The sequence below is a fragment of the Camellia sinensis genome, chromosome 8 (genome assembly GCF_055761805.1).
Source record: "Camellia sinensis isolate YWXY chromosome 8, ASM5576180v1, whole genome shotgun sequence".
Taxonomy (NCBI): Eukaryota; Viridiplantae; Streptophyta; class Magnoliopsida; order Ericales; family Theaceae; genus Camellia; species Camellia sinensis.
The window spans coordinates 110,087,628-110,099,223 of record NC_138968.1 but is presented as its reverse complement, the minus strand read 5'-3'; positions in this window follow the sequence as shown (position 1 = coordinate 110,099,223).

The window sequence follows — 11,596 nt, the reverse complement described above, 5'->3', positions numbered from 1 at the left end:
CAAATTGGTTTCAAAGGATTTTTGAGTGTAGAGAAAGAAATGTTAAAGCTCAAAAAATAAATACAAAAGTGGCTTAAATCATTTCCTAAAATTTGGCACAAATTTTTAACTTTCATGATTTTTAGAGGATGTAAATGCAAAATGATTTCTCAACATTCAACCAAACTGAAAAATATGAGATTGAGCAATGAAATAATGCGCTTCCAAATGGACAATTAAAAGTAAATTTAATAACCCTCCAAAAAGAATGATAGGCTCAAAATCTCACACGGATTAAAAAGTCTCCACATTAGTCATTAAGATGTTCAAGTCTAATTCAAAAAATTAATCAAATAATATTTAAGCGGCCATGTGGATGTGTAGATCATCCGAATATGAGATAAAAAATTATTTTTAACCAAAAGGTAGTACAATAAACTAAAATATAATTAAAATACTAAGGCAATAAAATTAACAATTAATCGCAAAACTTTCTCCTTTTTTTATTTTTATTTTAAACACAACACACAACAAAAACATTTTTTTTAAAACAAAAACAAAACCATACACACCGGCACAAACAAAGAATATATATATATATATAAACGCGACCGCACACACAAATAAAATTTGACTTTTTTTTTAGAAATTTATTTTCAAAAACAACTGAAAATAAAAACCAAAAAAAAAAAAAAAAATTTAAAACACACAATAAACCCTTTCCCCCGACTTAAATGACAATGTTCCCAATGGCACATACCGCAACCGCGAAGGATTGATAAGAACTGTGAGCGGGAAGGAAAATAAAGAAATAAAACAAAACAACGAAATAAAGAAAAATAACACAAAACAAAACAAATTAATATATATTTTACCGGAGTGCTGCAATTCGCTGGTTTTTTTCACTTCTTATGATTTATCAAAAACTCACACTCACTTGTTTGGTTTTTTTCTTTTCTTTTCTTTTCTTTTCTTTTCTTTTTTTTTTTATAACCAGCTAAAACCTACAAATTAGAATAAATATACAAAAATTGCGATAAACTAAATTGGAGTAAAATAAAAGGGGTATAAGACCTAAAAGAAATTGTACAAAATAAAAGAAATTACAATAAATTAAATGTTAGTAGCCAGAAGTTAGTAGTTAGTGGTCAGTAGTCTTTATTTATCCTCTAAGTTATATGTCCAGCAGGGGTTATTAATTCACAAGTGTCTAGCAAATGTAAATAGTCCACAAGTTATATGTCCAATATAGGTATCTCCTTTCTGTACCACGGTATCAAAATTTTGGTTTTTTTTTTTAATTTTTTTAAATTTTATATATATTTTAATTTTAATTTTTTTTTGTTCACGTTTATATTTCTGCTACAGAAAGAAACTAACCTCAATTTTTTTATTTTAATTTTTTTTTGATAAATAAATCTCTAAATTAAATAATTCTATTTTTAGTCCCTGGCAACGGTACAAAAAAAATTTGATGTGGTCGTTTTCACACCAAAATATTTTATTTAAAACCAAGTAAAAACAACTACTACGTAAAATAATGGTTAAGACCTTGTGTCATCCACAGGAACTAATGATGAATAATATAATTTAGAAATTTAGATTTGGTTGCGAAATATTTGGAGCGAAAATTAAAGGGATATTTACCAATAAATCCTATCTTATAAATAAGTTCTCTAATTAGTCTCATGTTTTTTCTATTGATCTGGTAAGTCCTATTAGTGGAGAGTTTCATTCTGTGTGATCCTATTTTCGATTTTGGTAGTATTTTGGTGGATGACTATATCCTTTTATTAATGTGACAAATATGATGTGACACTCCAACGTAGCGAATAAGATGTGACACTCCAAAAAAATTTAAAACTTTTTAGTATACTTTTTCTAAATGTGACATGTGATACTCTAAAAAAACTAAAAACTCTTTAGTGTACTTTTCCTAAACATGACAACGTAGCGGGTTTAATGTGACAACTAAAAACTTTTAAGTGTACTTTTTTCAAATGCGATGATGTGACGAACATGGTGATGGAGTGACACTCTAAAAAAAATGAAAATTCCTTAGTATACTTTTTCTAAATGTAATGACATAGCAGATATGATGTAACAACTAAAAACTCCTCACTGTACATTTTCAAATGTGATGATGTGACGGGTATGGTGTGACACTCCAAAAAATACTAGTGTACTTTTTTCAAATGTAACATGTGGCACTCCAACGTGATGGGTATAATGTAACACTCTAAAAAAATTACATGTGATACTCCAAAAAACTTAAAAACTCCTTAGTATACTTTTTTTCAAATGTGACAACGTGACAGATATGATGTAATAATCCAAAAAAATTAAAAACTCATTTGTAATGCCCCCAAATTATTACAATAAATCCAATCCTTAAAGCAGAAGAATAATAGAAATAATATGCTTTCATTTATCAGCGTTCATTTACAAAAGTTAACATATGCGATATACATTCACAAAGGTTTATCCTGAATCTACAGCATGTGTCGCAACATTAAGAGAATTAAAACTAAACATATAGTCATACGCCTTATAGGCTTACATCTTTCCAAGTCATTACTTGGTTACACAAAAGTGAGTCTAGCTCAATACAATTTTAGCCCTTGGCTATACAAAAGAATATAACAAAATGAAGAAGCTCTTACTCTCAAAAGTCCCTCCAAGCTATTGTCTTGGCAGAGGCATGTCACCAATACCTGAAAATGGTTTTTCCCAATAAGGTGAGCTAAAGCCCAGTAGAAATAATCTAACACAATATATAAGATTTAATAAAAATATAAGTACAATGTCCATATACGATGCTTGTAACAACACATTAACACTTTATATGCTCGTAAAGTCCCAAAGTTCATATTTCAATCCATCTTCCTTCAATTCATTTCAAGTTAATTTATTCTTCTCAATTCATGAGTCAATTTTATTATCTTTCAACAACCCAACTGAGACTACAACTCAGTGGTCCTCTAATCAATACAATTACCACACAAACACTTTAATTTGCCATTTTACGGAAATTTCGTCGGCGGGATCGGTACCCATGTATACAAGAGATTTTAGGACTTTCACCCTGGACACTCCAGCCAACTTAATTTCAATGGAGTCCATTCCCTATCTTCTCCCAAACAATGGAGTACATCCCTTTTCTCCTCTCAAGCATCATACATATACAATATATTTAAAGCATAGTCACATTCAATGACAACCAACAATAGATTAGTTTCAATTTACCTAATCTTCATGCAATTTCTACAACAATCATAGCTATCCTTCACCGATAACCCAATACAAATATTTCTAAACAGATATACAATCTTCTCAATAGAAAAATTATTCAACTTTTCATGAGTGAGAGACAACACATGTCCAACTTCACCACATATATCAATAATCATCCAATTTCGCATTACCAATGTCAATTTTAGTTATTTATACAAAATAACAATTTGATCCAATTAGGGAAAAACTCCCCCTTTTTCCAAATATCAACCCAAGTACCAAAATCAACAATTTTGACACAATATAACCTCATATTCTAACTCCATACTCATTTCACTCACATTCACCAAAAACCCCTCTTTTAATTTCACACCCAAACCCTAGGTTTGTTCAAACTACTCTCAAATCCCACCATTGTTACACAACGACAAATAATTAAGCTAAAAATCATATGAAGGTGTAGAAAATCCCTACCTCAAAGAGAGAAGACGAGCCAAGCAAGGGTGAAACTTCAAAGGTGCCCAAACCCAACTCTATTCGGATCAAAGTGGAGATCTTGAGATGATTTACCTTTTTATCAAATGGATTAGGGTAAAGAAATCACTAGAACTAGGTGAAAATGTAGAGAGAGAGAGGGTCTCAATTTTAGGGAGAAAAGATCTGAAAAAGTGATGTAAATAGTCATTTTCACGATCTGATATACGCATAGTCTGCTTGAGCGCAAGAGTTGACGCTCGAGCATCAGACACAAAAAGTTGTTCCGCTTGATCACAAGAAAGGCCGCTCAAGCGCCAAGACACAATGAACAAGATGCTCACTGCTCAAGCGCAAGAAGTGGTGCTCAAGCATGGACGACACACACCCAGTAATTTTGTAGACAACAGACCAACGCTCGAGTGCAAGAAAGGCCGCTTGAGCATAGAAAGCGCCGCTCGAGCATAGAAAACGCCGCTTGAGCGTAGAAATCACTCTCCCAGTAGTTTTGCAGACTTGCAAAAGTAATGAGAGTTTGCAAAGCCCACTCGAGCGCGAGAAGTGTCGCTCGAGTGGAAGAGTAAAAATTGCAAAGCCCGCTCGAGCGCAAGAATGGACGCTTGAGTAGAGGAACAAAAATCTGGACAAAAAAAGGTTTGGAAAAACAAGCAATCAACATCTTCCAAACGCACAACTACAATCTAATAACCAAATTTAAGGAGGATTAAGGGGAAGAATGACAATGAACAACATTCAGAAACTATAAGCCCGAGTTCGGAATGCAACAAAAGTCGGTTCAAAACCGGAATCGCTATACATTAGTGTACTTTTCCTAAATATGACACTCCAACGTGGCGGGTATGATGTGATGCTAAAAAATTCCTTAGTATAATTTTTTCAAACGTGACACTTCGTTATAGCGGGCAAATGAGTCACTACACATCCACAATGACTAAATAGATCACAAGAAAGAATATGAGACTATATAGATCACAAATTCAAAATATGGGACAGATTAGTCAATTTCTCAAAATTAAACTAATTAAATAAATAAAATAATTAAACAAAATAAAATAAATATCCTAGGATTTCAAATCCCCCACTAACCTACTCAGTCTTTAGAAAACCATTGTTTTGGATACTGTGATGTAAGTTGATTAGAAATACATCGTCAAGAGAATTTGTTATCAAAACCAGAAAGTCACGAATCATCTTTGTTTAGCACGGACCGTCATCACTAAACTACGGTTTGATGCACGGCCCGTCTTATTAGATATGATTTGTCTAACAATTATAATATACAAAAGTGAAAATCATGGTACAACATAATTTGAATAAAACATTTATTGCCAAAAATACCTAAAAGTTATAAAACTGTATCCAAATCAAATTAAAACTAAAAATACTAAATACAACTTACCGCAATTATTTGATCAGGATTTCATTTCTACCCCAAGATAGAAAAATAATTTCACACACTAATATTTACAAACTACTCACTCTCACTTTTCCTTTCTTTTTATTTTTCTCTCTTTCTCTCTTCATCCTTTAGGCTGAAGCCCTCTACTTGCTTGAGCTCCTGCTCCCCCATTTCCTTCTCTTCTTCTTCTCTTTTTATACCTGCAAAAGAAAACAAAAAAAAATAATCATAATATAAATAAAATAAAATAATATAATAATATATATAATTATTGAGGGAAAGCCGGGGATGGTTGCCCGACACCCTCCATCTTCTTTTTCTTTTTTTTATTTATTTTCTTTCTCTTTCTTTTTCTTTTCATGGTTGCAAAATTCGTATTATCACGACCCAAACGCGCCCCTATGTGTTTAGATCGTAACCGGGCAGTAATTCCAGATTACCCAGCCTCAAAAACAGAATTAACAGAATTTATAATACAATTTACGGGACCACAAGCGGAAGTAAAATATAAAAAATTATCCATTGAGTTGTGCATACAAGACACGATCAAAACATAAATGTTGTATCTCACATCATACCATAATATATATATATATATATATATACAAACAAACTGCACAAAACCAAAGCTTCTCGAGCTTGGCCAAAATAAAAACTGAGGCCTCAACACAGAGGCATAACACTGTCGGACTCACAAAAAGCTGACTCCAAAGCTGTCTTTAATGCAGAACTTCCTGATGCTCACCTACAAACATATATAAAAATAGAGTGAGTTAGAAGCCCAATCAGAAATCTTTAAGTAAAGGGGTTTAATGAATGAGTTCTATAGCTTATCAGAGCAATTCAAAAGGTTCTTGTCATAACTGAAGCTTATTTCGAAAACATGTAACAGCAATTACAGTTAACAAACCTTTCATTAGTTGTCACATTATGAAGTGCCCGAAGGCCTTATTTTACTTGCTGAAATACCATACGAAACATTCATATTGAATGACTTCATTCGGAACACCCATATTGGTGACTCGTATGGAACATCACATTTGATGACTTATGCAGAACATCATTCAGATGACTGATACAGAATGCAGAACATCATATTAATGGCATATACATAACATCACTTTGATGCCAAATACAGAACATGACTTTGATGCCATATACTTAATGAGCTCATAGAAAACGTCTTATACGTGTAGATTCTATACATAATGATTACCATTGAAGTCATACAGAACAATCATCAAGATTGACATCATACAGAACGCTCACAGTTCATTAACTTTTACAAAATGTCACTTGCGGATCATAACGAAATTGTGGTTACCGAATGGTCAAAGCACATTTTCATGTCATCATTCAAAGGAAACTCATTCATTCTTAGCAAATCACATTTTCGGAAAGCTTATCTCATTTCACACAATTCGGAGTTTTAGAGCATAGCTTAGTGTCTTAAAGTACTTGTTCGAAAATCTTGAATCGTATCTCATTACTTATACAAAGTGTAGGTTTCATAATTCATTGCATAGTAAAACTACTTTCAAAGTAATTCGTACTAAAATACCGTTACAAAGACATTACTCACCTCGAGTAGGTTGTTATCCTTCCACAATGGTCAAACCTACACATTACACACATTGGAACACATAGTTCAAATCATATAATTCATCTTCTCTTTCTAATTCAATCATTCATGTGGGTTTCTCACTTATTAGTTCCTTATTGAGTCACAATTTATGCTTAGATATGCTCCAGAGAAGATGAAAACGAAGATATGAACACATAAAGACTTGTCAAAATATGCAGAAATAAGGGTCTTCGCCCGAGCCAACTACTGGTCGCTCGAGTGGTCACAGAGGTCTACAAAAGTACTGGATGGGTCAAATCTGCACTTGAGCCAGCATTTGGTCGCTCGAGCGGTCCAACAATATACGAAGGGTTCGCTCAAACGCACACTTGGTCACTCAAGCCGTCTGTAAGAGAACTGTAATAGTACTAGGAGCTCGTCAAGTTCGCTCGAGTGCACACTTTGTTGCTCGAGCAGTTTGCAAATATTCTGGGTTTTCTAGATTGCTCTTAAAGTTCAAAAGTGCATCTTTCATGTTCAAGGCTTGCATGACTTACTAGAAACATGTAGAAACCTTCCATAGTACATAAATTCATGAAAATTATGAAACCACATACTCAAATCCCTTTTAATTTCCAAAACAAGGTTTAAAGCTCTATGTTCTTGACTTGCATGTAATGAATTGTTGTTCATTCTTTTCAAAACTCATGAACTTGACAAATTTGAGCTTAAAGGCTCATGCATGTACAAAACTCATTTCCAAAAAAATGAAGTTACGAACCAACACATGATGGATGAAACATACATACACAAATTCAACATGCACAAATTTAACCGCCAATTTCAACATGAGTACTAGAATTCAAACTCAACATGGCAAAAATTCAACATATTACTACATGCATGTAGAGCTTCTTCACTTTCTTGACTTTATTTATCAACATACAAGCAAATGGTCATATATAATCAATGTACACAACTCTAGAACACATTATCTTCAAGAATTAAGAGATAAATTTCACTTAGAGGCTTCAAACACACTTGTTCTTGCACAAACTTTAACCAAATCAAGTTAACCCTTCAATCTCTACACATTTTCTCTCTAGATGAGAGCTCTTCCCCTCTCTCTCTCTCTCTCTCTCTCTCTCTCTCTCTCTCTACAATGTATAGTAAGATATTGGGAGCTCCAAATGAAGAAGAGTTGAGCTCAAATGAGCTTAAGGCTCAATATATATAGTTGGAGTAGTTTAATACAACAATTAACACATTAGACCAATCAAACACAACTTAATTAATTAATCTGAATCAATTTTCGATCAAAATTGCCATAAGGTTCTAAATATTCCTATTAGGCTAATCATGTACTCAATTTTTGGTTTCTGACGCTATTAAGGCCTTCAATTTCAAATTCTGAGCGAAAATCACAACAGATTTTCCTACGATCAACAGATAGTTTCCAAATTGAACAAATATACTCAAATTAATCACATGACATATATCACAATTAATAAATAACACATAATTACATAATTATAATCATTATATGCATGTTGGGGCCGTTACACATATAGTGCAAAGTAAGTTACTGTGCACTTTATAATATAATAATATCTAAAATATCTAAAATGTATTAGTTATACTAATTTTTATATAAACATCTAAAATATATATAAATACAAAATTATAAAATAATACAAATTAATAGACTGATAAAATATATTTTAGTGGGCCAAATATATAATATTTAAGCTCTCCAATAGTAAATAGTATTTTCATTAATTGATAATTTTAAATAAAATTGTGTGAGAAGCACAGGCAAGGTCAATCCACTCTCACTGTTACACAATGAACCCTTTTTTTTTAATTTTTTTTTTTAAGATTTTAATGTAAAAGATAGATTATTTTTTTTTTTTTTTGGAGACTTTTAAATATGGAGTATATTTTCTCCGGCTGTGTTTAGTTCAAAATTTTAAAGAGATATTTGGAAAGAAAAAAAAAATAATAAATAAAATATAAATATATTTTATTTAATTATATATATATATATATATATATTTTTTCTTTCTATTTTTAAATTTTTTTTTAAATTCATGAATCAAATACACCGTTAGTCTTGAATAGAGAGTACTGAAGTTTGAGCCTTCCAAAAAAAGGGGGGGGCAAAGTATTGGGCTTGAGTGTGCGAATGTATGTTGTCGTTTGCACCATCGTAGTTTTGATTGAAAGAAATTTGTCTTTTAAATTTTGATGTGTTTAATTAATTGTTCTAGCAATCGCAAATGTGGGTACATATTAGTATGTATAACGGGTAATTATTCAATAATTTAAAAATATAAATATTTGATATTTTATAATATTATGATTGATAGAGAATGTAAATTAATGAGATATTATATTGATTAATTGAAAAATATAAAAAATATATATATTAAATAATGATTAATTAAACAACACAGACATGTGATATTCTGAGAGCATTTTATAATTTCCCAGTACAACCCACATGGCCAGTCTAGAGGTTATAATAAAAACAAAAATGTTTAAGACTCCCTTTCCCCTCACCCCCTTTGACCCCCTCTCTTTTTTGATTGGCTACTTTTTCTTTTTCTTTTTTTTTTCTCTTCTCCTCCAATCACCATTCGCCACGTGTGTGTGTGGGATTGTGGAGTGGTGATTGGAGGTGGTCTCTATCAACGCTCTAATAAAAAAATCAATATATTTTCCTTTCAAACGTTAACCCCTCTCTGTCTTTAACGCCTCACTCTCTTATTCCACCATAAACAAAATATATATATATATATATATATCAAATAAAGATATCACTTTACGTAGCGTTACAAATCAACAAAAAATTATAAATATATTAAAGGGAAAATCGGTCTAGGGTCCCTCTCACACTTTTCGTAATGGAAGACATCCACAAAATTATTTTTTGATGTCTAAGGTCCCTTAACATATATGAGAGTCTCTTTCTCTTTCTTTCTCTCTCTTCACTGTTCATGATTTCTCTCTCTCTCTCTCTCTCTCTTTCTCTCTCCCTTTCATCTCATCTTCTGATCACCAAACCCACCATCGGAGGTCTCGCCTGGTCCTGTGTTTGTTGAATCGGGTCTGTTTTAGTCTGCTCTATTCTATATTATTATTTCTTCTTTTTATTTTTTAATTATCTGTTTCAAAAATCAAAGCGATCTTTTTGTCAGTGATTATTGGTCCAACCGATGATGTATTTCGGTTGATGGAGCTATTTCACTGGTGGTGTGTTGGTAGTGCACTATCTGTGAAGGTATTAGGCAATGCTTAGTGCTTCGGTGGTGCATGGAAACTTGGCTATGGCGTCGCTTCTCAAAATGCGGCGCCAATGGCATTTTTCCGGGGGTCCTATTCTTGCGCGTGCCGCTTGTTTGGGGTACGTTGTGTAGGTTGTTGTGAAGAGGTGGGAGTTTGTATGAAAGGCCAGGGAGTAAATTTCTCTGGATAGCATTGTTCTTTTTTCTCTGTCTGTTTGGGGTCCAAGAAAATCACACTGCCTCGGAATCACCACTCTATCTTTACTCTCTCTCAATCTACTCTAGTTTTCTTTGGAGGAGACTATTATTGTTTCCAGGAAAGAAGACCCAAGTGTTTCCTTCAATCTATACATACATACATATAGACATTTATACATCTATATACAAACAGCACTTCATACTTTTTTTTTGAGGTAAGTGCATTATATTAACCTATATATTGAATATTGATATTGATCGTTTGCCCTACTTCTACTTCTAAGTTGATGAATCCAACTTTCTGTGTTTTTGCTCTGCAGTTCGGTCTCAGATAATACTTCTTACAAATCAAATCAAATCAAATCAATATATATATGATGGTGGGTTTGGTTTTTCTCTGGTATGGTTAGTTCGAACCAAGAATGTCACTGGTTGTCTGCCTTTACCTTGGGAATTGATTGCTTCTGAGAGTGGTTTCTCTCACGGCTTTGAGGCAACGATCTCCGACCACTGTCGAAATTTCTCTGGACTCCCCAAACCCAAAGAAATTCTCAGACAAACATTTTCAGAGATTCTCCCACTCAGAGAATTTCTCTGGACTCCACAATCTAGAGAAAATTCCTAACCAGAGAAATTCTCTCAACCCAAAAAATTTCTCTGGGCATGACCAGGTGCAATAGCTGAGTTGAAATACGGTGATACAATCACTCTGCTGCGAAAGTATGCCTGAAGATGCAACAATTTCTCTGGGTTGTTGTTGCTGTTTTTTTTTTTTTTTTTTTTTTGGTGATGCAGAAAATTTCTCTGGTTTTAAATCCAAGGAAATTCTCTAGTGTCCGTCGTCATCTTGTAAAACACAGGCATGAATCCATTCACTTGCAACTGAAGTTATCCAAACTTTCCTAGTTAGTTTTGATTAAATGTGCTTCTAAGTTTTGTTATTAAGATGTTATTAGTTTTGCTATCATTAAATTATTATTGTATGCTTGCTTGGCCTACCTTTGATCACCACTACAGTATCGGGGAAATGAGAAGAAAAGTAGAGAAATTCATCCAGAGAAATTTCTTTGGGCCAGAATTTCTCTAACCAATTTTCTCTGGACTGAAATTTCTCTGGACCAACTTTCTCTAGGCCAGAATTTCTCTGGACCAATTTTCTCTGGACTGAAATTTCTCTGGATTGAAATTTCTCTAAATCAAGGTTGAGGGACCTTAGACATTATGAAAATATTGTTCATGGACCTTAGACATTATGAAAATATTTGGTGTCCTTTATGCTATAAAATCATAATACCAGGGACCTGAAAAAAAATATCCCTATATTAAATAGATAATTATTTTCTTTTACAAATTAAACAATGATATAATTTTTACTACAAATCAAAAATACTCATTAAATACTAATATCACTACGCAATATTACTTTTATATCTAATATTT